Genomic DNA, 21,412 nt, shown 5'->3' on the forward strand with positions numbered 1-21,412 from the left:
AAACATGGAAATGAGAAGTATTATTCCATTTTTACTTAATTTCTATGAGTTAAAACATTTGCTTCCTTTCTGATTTCATGGGGGATGAAGAGAGCTGGTCACAAAACACTGTTCAAGAATAGGACCACATTCGTCTTGTTCATCAGTGTATCATCTGTTATAGTAACTGGCATGTAGTAGGTGCTTGATAAATATTTATCAAAAGCATAAATTAAAAAATAAGTCCACATTTTAATTAATTTTCAGCACCTTTCCTCCTAATAAAACAATCCCAATTCTTATACAACTCTACAGTACCATCTCTGTAATTCAGAAGTTCCAAAATCTTTTACAACAGAAGTTTTAAAAATAACATATTTGGTAGCAAATCATAAACTTACTTTTTTGGTGGTAAACTTTGATCTAAACTGACATCGTATATAGCCTTTATTGCACCAGTTATGCACAGTGATGCAATTTTGTTGTAAAAATATTAATGTAACATTGCCCCTTACTATTCTGGGGTATTACATAACATCAGGTATATGTACTGTTTTCCCTCACACATATCTCTCTGAAATTCTATACATATCAACATCAAGCCTCAAAGGCTTTGATTAAGACATTGTGGAACTGAATTACTATTATCTCATCTTTTCAGTTATTTTAGACATCTGTTCATAAGTTTCCTATATAACACTCTACTAAGATGTCAATCATTTCTCACAGATTAACATCAACATCTTTTGTTTTCCTTGGTTTCATTCCAAACTTTTTCTAAAGTTTCCATATCTCTGCTCTTCAACCCAGAGGAACCACTTAGAAGATGGGGTAATTCAGCTTCTATGAACCTCCAGTTTTGACCTTTCTTTTGAGAGTGCTAACAAGGATTCCAATTAGTGTCAGTTGTTACAGTAAAGTTTTATGATTTTGACAGGGTATTATTTTTAAAGAAATAGAGTGTCCACTTTACTCATGTCACATAGAACTGCGATGAGGAAACTATAAGGTAATGATTCTCTATTTACCTACTATCCAGATAAGCCAAACTAATGATCATAAACTCAAAAACATCTAAGTTCTGTATTTGATTCCTTGATTTATTGTTACTGGTTATTAAATACTTTTAAAATGCAGACATAGCTCTCTAATATATATTTAGTATAATATTACTTGGGAAAATGAACAGCATGCTTATAAAATTAAAATTACTTTAATTTCAAATAGGATAGTAAGACCAGAGGCTATACTGAAAATGTACCACAAAATTAGAGTAGAAAAGCAAATTATGCAACTGTAAATTCAGTGAAAGTTTCCATGTATCTGAATTGAGCTAGCCTTACATGTAGACAAAATACAGGTTTTTTTTAAAAAAAAATGGCTACTTTTATAAGAAATATACATATTTTAAACATAAACAACACATCCAGAGAAATAATTCTAAAATACATATTTCTCCACTTATTAACTGTGTGAATGTGCATGAGTCACTAGAAATCTTTAGCTTCTTTATTGGTAAAATGAAAATGATAACAGTACCTACCGCTTAGAGTTGCAGTAATATTTAATGTTAAGTAGGCATACAATCGGAGAAGGCAATGGCACCCCACTCCAGTACTCTTGCCTGGAAAATCCCATGGACAGAGGAACCTGGTGGGCTGCAGGCCATGGGGTTGCTAAGATTTGCACACGACTGAGCGACTTCACTTTTACTTCTCGCTTTCATGCATTGGAGAAGGAAATGGCAACCCAGTGTTCTTGCCCAGAGAATCCTAGGGATGGGGGAGTCTGGTGGGCTACTGTCTATGGGGTTGCACAGAGTCAGACACGACTGAAGCGACTTAGCAGCAGCAGGCATACAATAGGGCTTTCCTGGGAGCTCTGGTGGTAAAGAATCTGTTTGCATTGGAGGAGACACTGGTTCAATTCCTGGATCTGGAAGATCCCCTGGAAAAGGGATAGGCTACCCACTCCAGTATTCTTGAACTTCCGTGGTGGCTCAGACAGTAAAGAATCTGCCAGCAATGTGGGAAACTTGGGTTTGATATTTGGGTTGGGAAGACCCCCTGGAGGAGAACATGGCAACCCACTGCAGTGTTCTTGAATGGAGAATGGACAGAGAAGCCTGGTGGGTTTACAGTCCATGGAGTTATAAAAAGAGCCAGACACAAATGAGCGACTAAGCACAAGCACATAAGCACGGGCATATAATAAATATTAAGTGATAGGAAAAAAAAATAGTGATAATAAGTTACTTGGATTTCCATTATACTGTAATTATTACAAAGTAAAATTTTCTATGAGGGTAATTTTGGACTATTTAGTTGTTTACTCTTTAGTCTATATCTCTGATTCCTTGGATATATATTTTAAAAATTATTATTTTATATTGCAGTATAGTTGATTAACAACATTGTGTTAGTTTCAGGTGTACAGTAAAGTGATTCATATACATGTACACATATACATGTATCAAGTATTTTTCAAATTCTTTTCTTGTTCAGGTTATTACAGAATATTGAGTGGAGTTCCCTGTGCTATACATTAGGTCCTTGTTGGTTATCTATTTTAAATATAACAGTATGAAATGGCTTTTGAATAGAATAGTTTGAATTGAAGTACATTGGGTATCTGAAGAGAAAAATTAGAAAGATAAGATATTGCAGGTAGGAGAAAGGAGAAACTATGGAGCAGTGAGTGAGCTAAAGAAAAACTTACCCACTAAAAGTTATCAACTACAGCTATGCTATTATCGCCACATAAAATGATACTATTAATGACAAAATAGCTATTTTTTTGTATTTTTATTATTAACCAATTTTCATGATGATATTTGCTAACACTTGAATGTCCAGCCTTAAAGTATAATTGAAATCTTTTTCAAAAATTTCTTTGACCAATAAATATTGTTTGGTTCTTATGTTAATAATATTCAGTTCATATGTATATTCTAGTATATTAGAATAAAAATAATGCAAATATTTGTCTAAATATAGCTATTTTCTCATAAACAGAAATTTTCATTTTACCGAAATCAGAAACTGTACATATCAGCTTCTTTTTAGCTCACATTGTCCTATGAATTTTGTACATAGCCTCTTTTAGAAACCAACATCTAAAGCACACATATTGTACATGACACAAAATATATTTTAAGATATAAAGAGTAATTCATTTTAGAAAAGCTCTGAAAATTGAAATTAGAGGTTGAAATTAAAACTGAAAATATTGCAAGTAGGATGAACTTTTTGTTACATTTTATCACTTTTTGGGAACACTGACTTCGGTTGAGATGGTTCTCCAATTTCAAACACACACACACACACACACACACACACATATACAAGCACACATATACACATATCTCTAGCTGCTTTGTTTCTCTGACCGTGGAAAAATATTACATTCTTCCTCTTGGGCAAAGCTGAAAAACATCTAAGAGATATCCCCTCTTGAATAAATAAAGCAGATGGAGTTGTATGCACAACAGTCAAACAGGCTTTAGTGTAAAATACACTTGATTGAGAGCCTTGGATCCTTTCTTACTAGTCTAGGCACATTACTTAACTGTATTAAGACTTACTGGCCTTACCTCTAAAAGGGGGAAGATAATCTTGCATCAGAGAGTTATGAAAATTACACCCATCAATACTATCATATCTAAAGGTGTTAGTACAAACTGAGAAATACATATATTTTTATGTACTGCTCATCCATAAAAATACTGCTCATCTTGAACAGTCAGATGGTTAACAGACATAGGATAAAAATCCATGAGTGTACACTAAGGAACACTCAGAAGGTTCCAGGTTGACATATGAGATAAAGAAGCTAATGGACAGAGCATCATCAAGGGGATTTTAAGGAATATCAATGTCCTGAGCACTTCAGAGTGATTGGATAACTGTCCCTATTGGGCAATGACAAAAAGCACACAAATACAGGACAATTGGCCAGTGTCCTCAGTTTCCTAGCCCCAGGTCCACAGTCTGTCTTTTCTGACCAATATTATCCTCCCAAGTGACTTCAGTCTCCACACTGAGGATATTAGGATGATTTACCACTCTCATGTCCATTCCCTCAATGTTTTGCTCAACTAACTACTCCTAACACCCTATTATTACCCTAATTTGTTTTACTTTCACCTAGATTCTGAGATGCCCTCCTCTCAATGCACAAAAAATGTTTACAAAGGAAAGATATTCAAGTTGATTTCTGAAGAAGTAGGAATTAAATTTGGGACATTTGCAGGCAAAGAGGTGTCTTCTCCTTTTATGAGTCAGAGTGCTATCCTAAAAATGTTTTGCAAGTATATACACACAGTTGATATTCCTCAGGAGAGGGAAAAATGAGGAGGCCAGGCTACAGCCCTAATTCTAAATGGCTAAGCAGTCACTTATGGTAAAAGTGACCATTTGGACCCAGGGATTCAGTTCCAACTACTAGTAACAGGCAGTGGGTAACAGTTTGGATTTTTGTCCTTGAACATGGTTTATGGCTCCAGAAGGAGAGCTTCCCTGGATGTCACATTAACAAAAATGATATTGAGCAGATACATTAACATGTAATTTTGCTTTGAAAAAAGAATACGCTGGACATTTTCATCTGTGTAAAGTTGTCATTATGGTCAACCTTGTTTTCCTCAATATTTAGGGCAATCATTTGGAACATTTTGTATTTTCCATTCCAAATATCAATTTCTTCTTTGTGTTTTTGTTGTTGTTGCTGTTTTTCTCTGGGACATAAATCATCATGCATTCACACTGTTAAGCTGATGAGGAGTACTCTTAACACCCTGGATCCAAAGTTATGTCCTTTGGAATTGTTTTCATAAGCTGAACTTTTGCCTCAGTGAGTAAGAAAAGATGTTAATGATTTAGGGATGTATGTATTATTTTAAAATTCACAGATATGACTCTTTCTGAGCAGAACTGTGTGAGAGTCAATGGTAAATAAAATTTCTCTTCACTAAGAGTCTCACTACAGAAGACTGTTAACAGTCCCATATGAGAAGAATGGGTCACCACTGAAAGTAATAATGATTATTTGGTGCTTTAGAATCATATAATACACATTAACAGTAGACTCTTTCTGCCAAAGTGAATATCTGCCTAAGTGTTAATCAGAATAAACAACAACTCAAGCAACTTTCAAAATCAGGTTGCTGCAACTCTGGGATTATCCTTATGTCAGGGTAAATTGAATTAATACTATATAGAAAAGGCATAAGAATTACTGCTGCTGCTGCTGCTAAGTTGCTAGTGGATTAGAATTCCTCTGAAGTACATTGAATGCTGGTTTGGAAGGCTTAAAAAGGACTTAATTTTTTTACAGGTTACACAATACTCTCAATCTATTGATATAAATATAGACTACTCATTTTTTGTCTCATATTAATTATATACATAATTATCTTATTGGCATGTAGACTTTTAGTGAATTCATTTGCTCTAAGAGACCTTTTAAATTCATTTTTATAATAGTACTATTTTTCTCTGTATTCATCTGTATGAATCTTTTAAAATTCCCTAAATTAAAGAAAAAGTATTTTATAGACCAGACTGAATATGAATTGTCGAAATCCTGATTAAAATCCCATTTGGTAAACAAACCCTTACTGAAAATAACACAGATTCCTAGTGGGATACCTAAAAACAGACAAAGAAAACAAGATGAGAATATACTTTAATATTCACTTATGTGAATCACAGTCCATATACTGCTGGGCTCTGGGAGGAATACTCACTAATATGAAATCTATGGAACAAGATTCAGAAAATCAGAAGTAAAATGGGGGACATATCAACTTTTTTTAAATAGAGCAGAAAAAGCCTGGCCTACCTGATAGTTCATCTCAGACCAACAGTCTTGATACATAAAAAAGTAATAAACACTAGAAACCAGATTAAAATTCATATACATCGATCCTGTAGCTGTGGATTTAAGATGGGGTTTCAACTAGTCCTAAAATAGACAAATAAGTAGGGAAAACACTAGCCTTGCCTACTGTATTTTGTCAACCATCAGATTACACTAGCTGTCTTATGAGGCCTCTGGGGAAGTTACCATGGTTGAAAGGAAGAGGAAATTATCATGAAGACTCAGAGGAAGGAAGTACATATAATTCTCTAAAGTGATTTATTATAAGAACTAGAGAAATATTTTAGAAAAGAGACATGCCCATTATGATACGGGAGAGAGACCAGGCCAATATGACAATATAACTAAGTTTCAAAGACTATTTTTTTTTGGTTGCTGTTGTTTGTCGTTTAGTCACTCAGTCATGTCCGACTCTTTTGTGACCCCGTGGACTGTAGCCTGCAAGGCTCTTCCACCCATGTGATTTTCTAGGCAAGAGGCAAGAATACTGGAGTGGGTTGCTCTTTCCTTCTCCAGGGGATCTTCCTGACTCAGGGATCAAAGCCATGTTTCCTGTTAAGTCTCCTGCATTGCAGGTGGAGTCTTTAACACTGAGCCATCAGGGAAGCCCATAGTAGTTGATATTAAAAGTGATCTTATTGAGATTTAGAAGGTAGTGTTAGGATATTTAATCTTCAATTATAGAATTAAACTGTATCTTGCTTTAAACACAGAGCAAGAACAATGTCAAAATCTAATCAGTAATAGAGAAGATGAACTTTCCGAAAATGTAAAATATAAGAACTAAAGGGACAGGATGATCATAAATGTGGAGGAAAGAGAATGAAGAGATAACCTTAGAGAGGGGAGACACCTTGAAACCAGTGTCCGCTTGTTCTTTTCTAAAGTTTTTAGTTCATTCTGATCAACCTACATTCTCTGCTTAACTCTGTCTGCATAGGCCTCCTTCATTATTATTTTACTACTTCTACTATAATTGAGACCATATCTATTTCTTCAGGCTAAAGTTAGTAGTCATTTCATAGTCTTTTTTAAAGTCTACTTATCAGCACCTTCATTATTGAAAATCTTCCTTCTTTTAAGTTCCGTAACACAGCACATCTGAATATTCTACTGTTCTGGATATATTTTTTCTCAGTCCTCTTTGCTGTCTCCTCCTTTGTACAATTATCAAATACTGAAATGTGCACTGCAGTCTGGATAACCTCCTTTCTCTATCTACAGTCACATGATCTATATCTCCCTAGTCATCTTACTAATTTAGATTGTCAAATTTAGATCTCAGATTCATATTTGTTATTGCTGTTATGATTTGACTAGGAAATAAACTTAACATGACACACCCCCAAAATTCTGTACTCCTTTATACGCATTCCTCCCCAAATTGTTCTCATGTTAATAACGTTTCCACAAACCTCCTAATTACTCAATTTAGGAAAGCTAGAATCTTTTCTTTTACTGGCCTCTTCCCCTTGCCCAACCAAAACATTACTACCATCTGGTCCAAGTCACTATATTCTTATATTTTGCCTTTTCAAACATTTCTCTGCTTTTTATTGTTCATCACTGATGATCCATTTGCTAACTAGGAGCCAGAGTAATTTTCTAACAAAGATAATTCAAATCATGTCACTCCCTTACCTAAAAACTTTTAACTCTTTTCCACTGCACTAAGAATAATATCCAATCAGAATGACCCAGAAAGATCAGTAATAAAATAAAGAGCAAAAGGATCTGGAGTAAAAATATTAATTTCAATCAAAGTGAAAATCAAGACAATGAAGTAAGTGACCAAAGGTTAATTTTAAATTGATAAAATGAAACATGAAATGCAAGTTATAAAATTCATAAACCTAAGAGTTTAATGAAAATGTACAATGGTAATAGCTATAATTCAAATGTTTAACATATGTCAGGCATTATGGAAAATTCATTATTACATTTCACTTTCAGAAAACATGATTATCAAATCCTTTTCACTGTGTAAAAAACTGAGCATCCAAATTACAAAATTCACAAGCTGTAGTACCAAGTGAGTTCTGAGTGCTTTTACAGGCTATGACTATTATAGCAAAAAGGATAATGTAACTAAAAATATAGAATAAAAGTCTTTTCCTGATAATTTTTGCTTGCTTGATAATTATGCTTCTAAAATTTCTTTGTTAATTTTACTTCTTTGGAGAATTATGCCATCATTGTATATATAAATATGTATATACATGTAAGATTTAATTTTGATTTTTATTTCATTGTTGTTGTTGTTCAGCCACTCAGTTGGGTCCAACTCTGCGACTCCATGGACTGCAGCACATCAGGCCTCTTTGTCCCTCACCCTCTCCCAAAGTTTGCCAAAGTTCATGCCCATTGCATCAGTGATGCCATCCAGCCATCTCATCCTCTGATGCCCTCCTCTCCTTCTCCCTTCAATCTTTCCCAGCATCAGGAACTTTTCTAGTGAGTTAGTTTTCGCACCAGATGACCCCAAATACTGAAGTTTCAGCATGAGTCCTTCCAGTGAATATTCAGGGTTGATTTCCCTTAAGATTAACTGGTTTGATTTTCTTGCTGTTCAAGGGACTTTCAGGAGTCTTCTCCAGCACCACAGTTGGAAGGCATCAATTCTCTGGCTTTCTGCCTTCTTTACAGTCTAGCTCTCACAACCCTATGTGACCACTGGGAAGACCATAGCCTTGACTGTATGGACCTTTGTCATCAGAGTAATGTCTCTGTTTTTCAGCACACTGTCTAGATTTGTCATAACTTTCCTGCCAGGAAGCAATCGTCTTCTGATTTCATGGCTGCAGTCACCATCCACATTGATTTTAGAGTCCAAGAAGAGGAAATCTGTCAGTACTTCCACCTTTTCCCCTTCTATTTGCCATGAAGGAATGGGACCAGATGATATGATCTTTGTTTTTTTAATACATAGTTTAAAACCGACTCTTTCATTCTCCTCCTTCACCCTCATCAAAAGGCTTTTTAGTTCCTCTTTGCTTTCTGCCATTAGAGTGATATCATCCACATTTCTGAGGTTGTTGATGTTTCTTGTTGTTATTTCATGGTATTAACTGTTATATGCTGGAAACACCCTGAAACTTCCACCCTGCTTTTTGAGTATTCTAATTTACACTAGTTCAGTTCATATTTTGATATAGTTAAGGATGAATATTTTGATACTTTGGTAACAGCTGAGGGTGAATTATAGTGTAAATGTTATCTACGATTGTAATTTACAAGGTAAAATGTAAAGACTGCTCTCTTTAACAACTCAAATTTCTCAATATCTTATCATTCAGGGCTTTTTTTAAAAAAAATGGCTACACCTACTTCACAGGAAAACTGGAAACATGAAGACAATACATAGTGCGGTATACCCAGATGTTTTATAGACATTGATGTATAACAATCACAGTCAGGAGATAGATTGAAAGCAGGTGTAAGCAAGCCCAGAAGCCATAGCCATTTTGGTGATCATGAGAAGGTTATCAATTTGACAGTTTATGGTGGATAAAGTTGGAGTTTGCATACTCAATAGTGTCTGACTCTTTGTGACTCCATGGATTGCAGCCCACCAGGCTCCTCTGTCTTTGGAATTTTCCAGGCAAGAATACTGGAGTGGGTTGTCATCTCCTACTCCAAGGGATTTTCCCAACCCAGGGATAAAACCCTTGTCTCTAGTGTCTCCTGCATTGGCATGCCGATTCTTTACCATTGTGCCACCTTGGAAGCTGTGGATAAACATAGGCTCATCCCTAAATTACAGTAGGCAGGTTTATAAAGGTTTTCTTTGCCTTTGAGTTGGCTAAGCCTTTGTTCTTGATCTAAAGTCTAACTTTTTAAGAGTTATTTCCTTTTATGACAAACAGCTACTAATCCTTTGGGAAAGGGAGTTTCTTCCCAGATTTGTGGCTATTAATACAATTTTATTAGTCAATGGGAAAATTGACATGCACATTTAAATATGTGATAATTGGAGGTGGGGTGTTGGCAGACCTTGGTCAGAGCACCAAGGTGAACACCAACCACAGTTCTCATTAGGACTTCCTATTATTGTTCTCGTTTTAATAACATGTGCTGCGGAAGCAGGCTCACTGTAATTGCTTCAGCCTGTAGAATCCTATCTTGGACCTTTATTTACATAAAGAGATTGGAGAGGTAAATATATGAATAAAAAACTGAGAGTTATCCAAAATTTATGGATCTGAAATAAACTCTGACTTATTTTATGTTGGTTTCATCTAACTTGAATTAAGTCAAACTGATACAGTTGAAACAAATATTAGCCATCAATTTAGCATATATTTTCCTCACTCCATAGCCCATCACCTCTGGACCAGAACAAGGGTTTTAAATTTGTTTTTTTCAAATTAGACACTTTAATGATATAAGGGATTAACCTCATTTCTCTCACTACTCTAAGTAAGTAATAGAGGGAAATATCTAGATATGTGTTTGACTGAACTTGGGAGACGTTTGTAATGATTATTGATTCATGGATGAATTAATTAATTAAAAAACTCTTAATCTCTACCCTGTCCTGATTCTAAGTAGCGGCTTGAGTAAAAATTTTATTAGCTAAACTTGATACCCAATATGGCTTTTTCCTGCTTATCAACTGCCAAGGCTGGAATTGCCTAGTAGTAGAAGGCAATGGCACCCCACTCCAGTACTCTTGCCTGGAAAATCCCATGGATGGCGGAGCCTGGTAGGCTGCAGTCCATGGGGTCACTAAAAGTCAGACACGACCCGAGTGAATTCACTTTCATTTTTCACTTTCCTGCATTGGAGAAGGAAATGGCAACCCACTCCAGTGTTCTTGCCTGGAGAATCCCAGGGATGGGGGAGCCTGGTGGGCTGCCGTCTATGGGGTCGCACAGAGCTGGACACGACTGAAGTGACTTAGCAGTTTCTTACCAAGTAGGTGAAATTGTTCTACAGACTCTTCATTTCAGAGAAATTGATCTCTATGTAAAACAAGTGAGAACTGCCATTGACCTCAAAATAGTTAAACCAATCACAAATGGTTGTTTAACTTTGCACCTTGCGTGGAAAGAAAGAACAACCACACAAAGACCACAATTTCTAAGCAGCAATTTTATGCCAGTAGCATGTTTTTTGCATTAATGCGAATTAACACTATTAAGTGAGAGACTACATATGGATTTCAGAAATAAACTAGTTCTTCTTTTTATACATTTTTGTTCCATATAATTGCAAGATCTATAAACAATTGTAGAAACTATATATTTTTTTGCTCTTTAAAAAATATGGAAAAAATGGGATACTAATCTTGTTTCTAATTTAGAAATTCTTAACAGTTTTTAAGATGTGACATTTTTCTTTTCTACCTGATCTTTACATTAGGTACTTGCCAATATTAATGTATACATTTATATGGTCATCCATCAATTATCTGTAGTAGAACTTTTCATAAACCTCTTCTTAATCAATTTAGATGAATTAAGCTTTCCACACAACATATGCTACCTAATGCCCTTGGCATGCTAAAAGTGTATTACTCATAGGATATGCTCTATTTTGCCATGGAATATTTACTTCTAGCAATTGGACTGATGACTTCCTGCAATCACAAAATTTAAACAAATATAATGTAAACTGATGAAATATCTAAAGAAAAAGCCATTGTAATGAAATCTAAAATGAATTCTTTGGAAAGACTTGTTATATGTAAATAGCTAAAAATTTTGTTATGATTATAAAAAGCTGAAGAAACAGTAAAAAACTGGAAAGGTTTGACTCTCATATTGCCTTACAAATGTGTTTAGTTCTATTTTTACTTCAAAGACACTGACATTGGAAATTGGAGATGATGCATTACAGATGGTTTATACAAGAAAGTCTGGTCAATATTCCAACTTATCTCTGGCCAATATGAAGTTGGTGAATGGATGCTTATATTTTAAGGCAAAATATGATATACAATGTTTTTAATCTATTTTCTTTATGTATATTTTTATTTCCTTTATGTATATCCTATATTTTTAAGATTTGTTAAATACTTTAATGAACTCATTTTTTACCTTTCTCATATAATTTCCCTTTGATATTCTTTTCTAAGAATTATAGTTAATTCACAATGCTTCCAGTACACAGAAAAGTGACTCAGTTATACATATGTGTGTGTGCATATATATATATGTTCTTTGTCAGGTTGTTTGATTTCAACCTATAAGGAAATGAACTCTTTGACTGACCTAACCTACACACTATGACTACAGCTCATATCTGTGTATCTGTTTGTAGCCTTTTTCAATAAAGAATGAAAGCTGCATGATCAAAGCCATCACCATAATATTATCTATAATTATACCAAACATTAAAATAATACATTTTTAATTCTAGAATTTCTATTCTTTATCATCATATCATCAAATGAAAATACTCTTAATAAGATGTGGGTGAATAAAAAGTTTGTCTTTTCTCCTTGGATTCAAATTCTAGGTGTCTATTTCTGTGTCTCTTGCTATGTTAGTTAGACCACTGGGTTGAATGGAAACTATTTTTGTATCAATATTATTACAATAGTAAAAGAATCTAAATTTATTTTTCTGTAATTACTTATAATAAATTTATATTTTAAATTTGAGTCTAAATCAACAGCATTTTTACGGCACTTTGCTTCTTCCTGAAACTGCGAAAAATATCTGTTCATTATCACATGACTTTTCTACCTTTGGTTTGGAGCTATCACTTTTCTCCATCTCTTGATTGTAGTCTGATCTGTATCTCTGTATCTTGGCAAAAGCCAATTACAACTCTATCTTGCATTGACTTGTCATCTGTGCATTATTTTATTAATTGGTCCCGTGGTTCTAGTTAGGAGTTTTTCATTTTGTGGGTAGAGAATGACTTCCAGTTTGAATCAGAGGTATGAAATGATCCTATAAGACAGTCTAGGAAGCTGTATCTCATGCATTAATAAATTAAACATGCCCTCTGGCTGTAGCATCTTGAAGTTTTATTACTACTAGGTAATCTTTTCACGTCACTGTTGTATAGACCATAAGAACATCTCCACATTTTCATTTTCGGTGGCTGGTAAACTTAGAATTTGAAATTGAATTTTTATCTATCTTTTTAATTTATGTCTATATATTTATAAGTATTATTTTTAAAATATATATATAATATATGACTTTCTCTCTGTATATATTTATTTCCTTATACATAGCATGGAAGGGATATGACTGACCACTTCTCACAAAAAGCAAAATTGATGGTCTGATAAATAAAGGGTAATAATATGTATTTTTCCACTAAACATGATCTGAATTTGCTATTTATTTGTTGTTGTTTAGACACTAAGCTGTGTTTGACTCTTTTGCAACCTCACGTACTGTAGCCCACCAGGCTCCTCAGTCCATGGGATTTCTCAGGCAAGTATACTTACATGGGTTGCCATTTCCTTCTCCAAGGGATCTTCCCATTCCAGGGATTGAACCAGAGTCTCCTGCTTTGCAGACTGATTCTTTACCAGTGAGGCACCAGGGAAGCCCATTTATTTTATAGAGACATCGAAATGAGCAACAACTCCTGAATATACTATGAAATTCTCATTATGATCCTAGAAAAAAGTTCTGTGTATCTGTGAATGATAATTTATCATAATAAAGCAATGTTTATGTAGTTCTTCAGTCCATGGTGGCAGGTTTCAGCCTGTCTTCCTTTGCTACTGATTTTATTTTTACTTTTATCTGGAGTAAGAAGTAAATACATAAGTCCCCAGAATGAAAAACACATCTTTTCTATCAAGCTCAAACAATATCACGTAATTGTGAAATCCACAACTATATGACATTAAACCTAGGGATTTACTTCAAAGAGAATTATTTTAAGAAGAACTCTGACAAAATTCTAGAAAAAAACTTATCTGAGGAAGATAAAGCTATTTTCTATTGCCTACAATTTTTCTACTTCTCTTTAATTTTTTTAAAAGGTCTTATATAGATTATTTATATCTGATAAAATTCCACACTATTTTCTTTATATCTGATACAATTCTTAGTGTACAGGTGGTCCTCCTGAAACTTTAAGGTTTGACACAAACTCAGAGATTTTTAATGTTTACATTTAGAGGATCTGTTCTTGAAAGAGTAATGAAAGGTTTTTTTTTTAATTAAAAATATGATTTATGTATCATTATTATTATTAGGAGAAATTTATAGTCAGCTATTTCTGAAAGGGAAATGGTGAAGGTTTTAAATCATCTTCCAGTTGCTTTTTGCTTCTGGAACCAGAGATGCTTCTGCATCATGGTTTCAGATTGATCTATACAAACTTAATATTGCACTTTATATTAGCCACAGCTTCAGATCCAAATTCCTTTCCATCCTGTCCATGGCCTCCCTGTCCATCACCAACTCCCGGAGTCGATCCAAATCCATGTCCATTGAGTCAGTGAGGCCAACCAACCATCTCATCTTCTGTCATCCTCTTCTCCTCCTGCCTTCATTCTTTCCCAGCATCAGGGTCTTTTCAAATGAGCCAGCTCTTCACATGAGGTGGCCAAAGTATTGGAATTTCAGCTTCAGCATCAGTCCTTCCAATGAACACCCAGGACTGATCTCCTTTAGAATGGACTGGTTGGATCTCCTTGCAGTTCAAGGGACTCTCAAGAGTCTTCTCCAACATCACAGTTCAAAAGCATCAATTCTTTGGCACTCAGCTTTCTTCACAGTCCAACTCTCACATCCATACATGACCACTAGAAAAACCATAGCCTTGACTAGACAGACCTTTGTTGGCAAAGTAATTGTCTCTGCTTTTGAATATGCTGTCTAGGTTACTCATAACTTTCCTTCCAAGGAGTAAGTGTCTATTAATTTCATTGCTGCAATCGCTTTGTCAGTTGCTTCATTTCTTATTATTTTCTCCCATTCTGAAGGCTGACTTTTCACCTTGCTTATACTTTCCTTCGTTGTGCAAAAGCTTTTAAGTTTAATTAGGTCCCATTTGTGGAGAAGGTAATGGCACCCCACTCCAGTACTCTTGCCTGGAAAATCCCATGAATGGAGGAGCCTGGTAGGCTGCAGTCCATGGGGTCGCTAAGAGTCAAACATGACTGAGCGACTTCTAGTTCACTTTTCACTTTCATGCATTGGAGAAGGAAATGGCAACCCAATCCAGTGTTCTTGCCTGGAGAATCCCAGGGATGGGGCAGCCTGGTGGGCTGCCGTCTATGGGGTCGCCCAGAGTCGGACATGACTGTAGCGACTTAGCAGCAGCAGCAGCAGGTCCCATTTGTTTATTTTTGCTTTTATTTCCATTACTCTGGGAGGTGGGTCATAGAGTATCTGCTGTGATTTATGTCAGAGAGTGTTTTGCCTATGTTTTCCTCTAGGAGTTTTATAGTTTCCGGTCTTACATTTAGATCTTTAATCCATTTTGAGTTTATTTTTGTATATTGTGTAGAAAGTGTTCTAGTTTCATTCTTTCACTGGTGTTTGACCAGTTTTTCCAGCACAACTTGTTAAAGAGATTTTCTATTCTCCATTATATATTCTTGCCTCCTTTGTCAAAGATAAGCTGTCCATAGGTGTGTGAATTTATCTCTGGGCTTTCTATGTTGTTCCATTGATCTATATTTCTGTCTTTGTGCCAGTACCATACTGTCTTGATAACTGTAGCTTTGTGGTATAGTCTGAAGTCAGCCAGGTTGATTCCTCCAGTTCCATTCTTCTTTCTCAAGATTACTTCTTTCTAAACAATCTCAAGATTGTTTTTATATTTCCATACAAATTGTGAAATTATTTGTTCTAGTTCTGTGAAAAATACCATTGGTAGCTTGATAGGGATTGCATTGAATCTGTAGATTGCTTTGGGTAATATACTTATTTTCACTATATTGATCCAAAAACCTATGGGATTCAGTGAAAGCAGTGCTAAGGGGAATGTTCATAGCAATACAAGCTTACCTCAAGAAACAAGAGAAAAATCAAATAAATAAGCTAACTTTACACCTAAAGCAACTAGATAAAGAAGAAATGAAGAACCCCAGGGTTAGTAGAAGGAAAGAAACATAAAAATTAGGGCAGTAATAAATGTAAAAGAAACAAAGGAGACGATAGCAAAAATCAACAAAACTAAAAGCTGGTTCTTTGAGAAGATAAATCAAATAGACAAACCATTAGCCAGACTCATCAAGAAAAAAAGGGAGAAGGATCAAATCAACAAAATTAGAAATGAAAATGGAGAAATGACAACAGACAACACAGAAATACAAAGGATCATAAGAGACCACTATCAGCAACTATTATGACAACAAAATGGACAACTTGGAAGAAACGGACCAATTCTTAGAAAAGTATAACCTTTCAAAACTGAACTAGGAAGAAATAGAAAATCTTAACAGACTCATCACAAGCATGGAAATAAAAACTGTAATAAAAAATCTTCCAACAAACAAAAGCCCAGGACCAGATGGCTTCACAGCTGAATTCTACCAAAAATTTAGAGAAGAGTTACTACCTATCATACTCAAATTCTTCCAGAAAATTACAGAGGAAGGTAAACTGCCAAACTCATTCTATGATGCCACCATCACCCTAATACTAAATGCCACAAAAAAAGAAAACTACAGTCCAATATCACTGATGAACATAGATGCAAAAAGCCTCAACAAAATTCTAGCAAACAGAATCCAACAACATATTAACAAGATCATACATCTTGACCAAGTGGGCTTTATCCCAGAGATGCAAGGATTCTTCAATATTTGCAAATCAATCAATGTGATATACCACATTAACAAATTGAAAGATAAAAGCCACATGATTATCTCAATAGATGCAGAGAAAGCCTTTGACAAAATTCAACATCCATTTATGATTAAAACCCCCCCAGGAAGCAGGCATAGAAGGAACATACCTCAATATAATAAAAACCATATATGATAAACCCACAGCAAACATTAATCTCAATGGTGAAAAATTGAAAGCATTTCCCCTAAAGTCAGGAATAAGACAAGGGGGCCCATTCTCACTACTATTCAACATAGTTTTAGAAGTTCTAGCCACAGCAATCATAGAAAAAGAAATAAAAGGAATCCAGATTGGAAAAGACGAAGTAAAACTCTCACTGCTTGCAGATGACATGAAAACCCTAAAGACACCACCAGAAAATTACTAGAGCTAATCAATGAATATAGTAAAGTTGCAGGATATAAAATTAACACACAGAAATCCCTTGCATTTCTATACACTAAGAATGAAAAAACAAAACAAGAAATTAAGGAAACAATTCCATTCACTATTGTGATGAAAAGATTAAAATACTTATGAATAAATCTACCTAAAGAAACAAAAGACCTATATATAGAAAACTGTAAAACACTGATGAAAGAAATCAAAGATGACACAAATAGATGGAGAAATATACCATGTTCATGGATCAGAAGAATCACTATAGTGAAAATGAGTATACTACCCAAAGGAAGGAGTCGACTTGAAGAGCAAAGGTCCTTGGCCTTGTTTGGCTCTGCTGCTGCTGCTGCTAAGTCACATCAGTTGTGTCCGACTCTGTGCGACCCCACAGACCGCAGCCCAACAGGCTCCTCTGTCCCTGGGATTCTCCAGGCAAGAACACTGGAGTGGGTTGCCATTTCCTTCTCCAATGCATGAAAGTGAAAAGTGAAAGTGAAGTTGCTCAGTTGTGTCCAGCTCTTAGCGACCTCATGGACTGTAGCCTACCAGGCTCCTCCGTCCATGGGATTCTCCAGGCAAGAGTACTGGAGTGGGTTGCCATTGCCTTCTCCATGTTTGGCTCTATTTCAATGTATATCTGATGAGACCGACTTTCCTTTCTCAGTGTCTTATGCTGGATTCTATTTTATTTGACTGTCATATGTTAGAATGCTAACCTCTGTCATTGAGCCCTCTTTATATACTCTGCCTACATGACTCTATTGAGTTTCAAGGGTATAAATAAGATCTCTGTGTTAATAATTCTCAAATACATATCTCTATTCCTTATCTTCCCAGGAACTTCAGATTTCCATACTCTGCCTACTACTTGATATATCCACATGTTTGGGAAGAAGTTAAGATAATTAGATCAGTTACTGCAAGCCTGCTCACCTATGGGTAGACTTGCTGAACTGAACCACTAGGTATATCAAAGTTAACATGATCCACATAAAACTCTTGATTTTTATTCCAAGTCTGCTTTTCTTCTCTTACTCTTGCTCATTTCAGTAAAGGACACTACAGTTCACTCGTTTGCTCAAGCCAATTTTCTAGAGTTGTGCTATCCAGTATCGTAGCCACCACTTGCATGTGGTTATACAGTTCAGTTCAATTCAGTTCAGTCACTCAGTCGTGTCCGACTCTTTGCGACCCCATGAATCGCAGCATGCCAGGCCTTCCTGTCCATCACCAATTCCCGGAGTTCACTCAAACTTATGTCTATCGAGTCAGTGATGCCATCCAGCCATCTCATCCTCTGTTGTCCCCTTCTCCTCCTGTCCCCAATCCCTCCCAGCCTCAGAGTCTTTTCCAATGAGTCAACTCTTCACATGAGGTGGCCAAAGTACTGGAGTTTCAGCTTCAGCATCATTTCTTCCAAAGAACACTCAGGGCTGATCTCCTTTAGAATGGACTGGTTGGAACTCCTTGCAGTCCAAGGGACTCTCAAGAGTTTTCTCCAACACCACAGTTCAAAAGCATCAATTCTTCAGCCCTCAGCTTTCTTCACAGTCCAACTCTCACATCCATACATGACCACTGGAAAAACCATAGCCATGACTAGACGGACCTTTGTTGTCAAAGTAATGTCTCTGCTTTTCAATATGCTATCTAGGTTGGTCATAACTTTCCTTCCAAGGAGTAAGCGTCTTTTAATTTCATGGCTGCAATTACCATCTGCAGTGATTTTGGAGCCCCCCAAAATAAAGTCTGACACTGTTTCCACTGTTTCCCCATCTATTTCCCATGAAGTGATGGGACCAGATGCCATGATCTTCGTTTCTGAATGTTGAGCTTTAAGCCAACTTTTTCACTTTCCACTTTCACTTTCATCAAGAAGGCTTTTTAGTTCCTCTTCACTTGCTGCCATAAGGGTGGTGTCATCTACATATCTGAGGTTATTGATATCTCTCCCGGCAATCTTGATTCCACCTTATGCTTCCTCCTGCCTAGCCCAGCGTTTCTCATGATGTACTCTGCATATAAGTTAAATAAGCAGGGTGACAATATACAGCCTTGACGTACTCCTTTTCCTATTTGGAACCAGTCTGCTGTTCCATGTCCAGGTCTAACTGTTGCTTCCTCACCTGCATATAGGTTTCTCAAGAGGCAGGTCAGGTGGTCTGGTATTTCCATCTCTCTCAGAATTTTCCACAGTTTATTGTGATCCACACAGTCAAAGGCTTTGGCATAGTCAATAAAGCAGAAATAGATGTTTTCCTGGAACTCTCTTGTTTTTTCGATGATCCAGCGGATATTGGCAGTTTGATCTCTGTCCCCTTAATCTGAATCATCAAGTTGCATACTTTCAAAGATGTGAACATGTGCTCATGTGTCCATCATGTAAGTTAGTTCATGTTGTCTGGTGTACATTGTCGTGTGTATGTCTCCTCTACAAGTGGTTGTGCTTTTGTGTACCTTATTGTATAGTACTGTATAGAGTACAGTAGTATGGTATCTTTATTTCAAGCCCAGCAAGTCCAGAAGCAAGCATAAAAGCAGCAGTGATGTTTCTGGTACTACTGTGCTTTTTGGGGTATTGTATTGTAAGATTAAAAATGTTTTCTTAATTTTTTTATGTTTGTTTTTTATGCATTATTTATGTGAAAAATATTATAAACATATTATAGTAAAGTACTATATAGCCAATTGTGTTAATTGGTTATGTAGGCTAACTCTGGAACTTAGAAACAAACTGAAGTTATGAACACACTCTCAGAATGGAACTTGTTTTTATTTAAGGGACCTAACAGTATTTAAATTCAAATTAATTAAAATTCAATAAGACAAAAATTATTAATACATTTCTCAGTTTCAGTAGTCACATTTTGAGTGCTCAATAGCCACATGGGTAGTGGCTAGCATATTAGACAGCACAGATATAGAACATTTCCATCATTACAGAAGATTTTATTGAACAGTGCTTATCTAAAGTCATAATCTATATGTCTCTCTCTCACCATACATCTCCAGTCCTATCTGCTTTGTCAGAATATGATTTATTTAATAATTGAAAGCATACACTTAATTCATTTATATATATCCTAACTTAGTCCATTTCATTTTATGTCAAAATTATCACCATGGTCAAAACCATCGTCTTTCTTTCATAGTTTTCTAATTCACCTTTCAGTTTGTCCTCTTATCTGCTTCTTTGCAGAGAAGCCAGCAGAATCTATCTAAAATGTAAATTAGGTCATGGTTTTCTTTTGCTTTAAATTCAAACTCTCAATGACTTCCATTAGTCATAGAACAAAATTTGAACTTATCCTGGTTTATAAACTCTACATGACCTGGCTTCTACTTATCTCCTGACCTATTTACATGTTTCCCCTCATCTACTATGCTTAATCACTCTAACTCCTTTTATTTTTCTAACAGAACAGAACAATCTTACTTTAAGTATTTTTTCAAGCTACTCTCTAAGATGCTCTGCTTTTGGTCACACCATGGCTGACTCTACCTGGACATTGATACTCAGCATAGAATTACCTCTCTTCACCAAACAAATCAACAGTAGTATCTGGACTCTCTTTGAATCTCAACCATATAGCATTTGTTAATTATCTGAATAGTGTTCACTGCCATTTCCCTCTTGCTCATCTAGAATTTATTACTCTATTTCTCTAATGAGAATATAATTTCTTTGAGAATCAAAATACCATTTATTGTCTTCATCACTTTATCTCCAGTTCCAAAGACATGCCTAGCACATAGCGGGGAATTGTTAAGAACTGTCTCAATGAATTGACATGAAATGAAAGAATTATAAAAAGAAAGATAATTTTCCCCTTCAATATATTCCCATCTTTCTTGCTTTTACTCATGATCCATGAAATTTAAGTAAGATATGGGCAAGAGTGGGAGTTTTAATCTAATCACTTAAGATTAGAGAACGCAATAGTAGATACAGTTGAAATGAGAATTATGGAAAAATTCATTTGTTAATTCATTTACTGAAAATTTCATCTGTCTGGGGGCACTATGCTAGCTTTTTCCTTTGAATCAGAAAAAGAATGTCTCTAAGATTCACCATAGCATTGTTGAAAATGGGTTTTTTCAAATCTATAATTTGATATCACACAAAGGAACTACAAATTTAATAAAAAGTCCCCAGTAATGAAACTCAGTATTTTTCCACTTTTCATTGTGAAAAACACAATTTATATTTACTAAGCATAAAAATAGGTATATTTAAAATTTATGCTTAAGCCTTTATTACAATATATATTCTTAAAAACTTTTAACGTTTTACTCTTAACTATAAAATTTGTATGAAATGTGGGTAAATGCATACTTTTATAATTTCACTGTTTTCAGTTTTGAGATTTCAGCTTCTATTTTCTACCCTT

Source organism: Oryx dammah, unplaced genomic scaffold (assembly GCF_014754425.2).
Source record: "Oryx dammah isolate SB20612 unplaced genomic scaffold, SCBI_Odam_1.1 HiC_scaffold_5, whole genome shotgun sequence".
Classification (NCBI taxonomy): Eukaryota; Metazoa; Chordata; class Mammalia; order Artiodactyla; family Bovidae; genus Oryx; species Oryx dammah.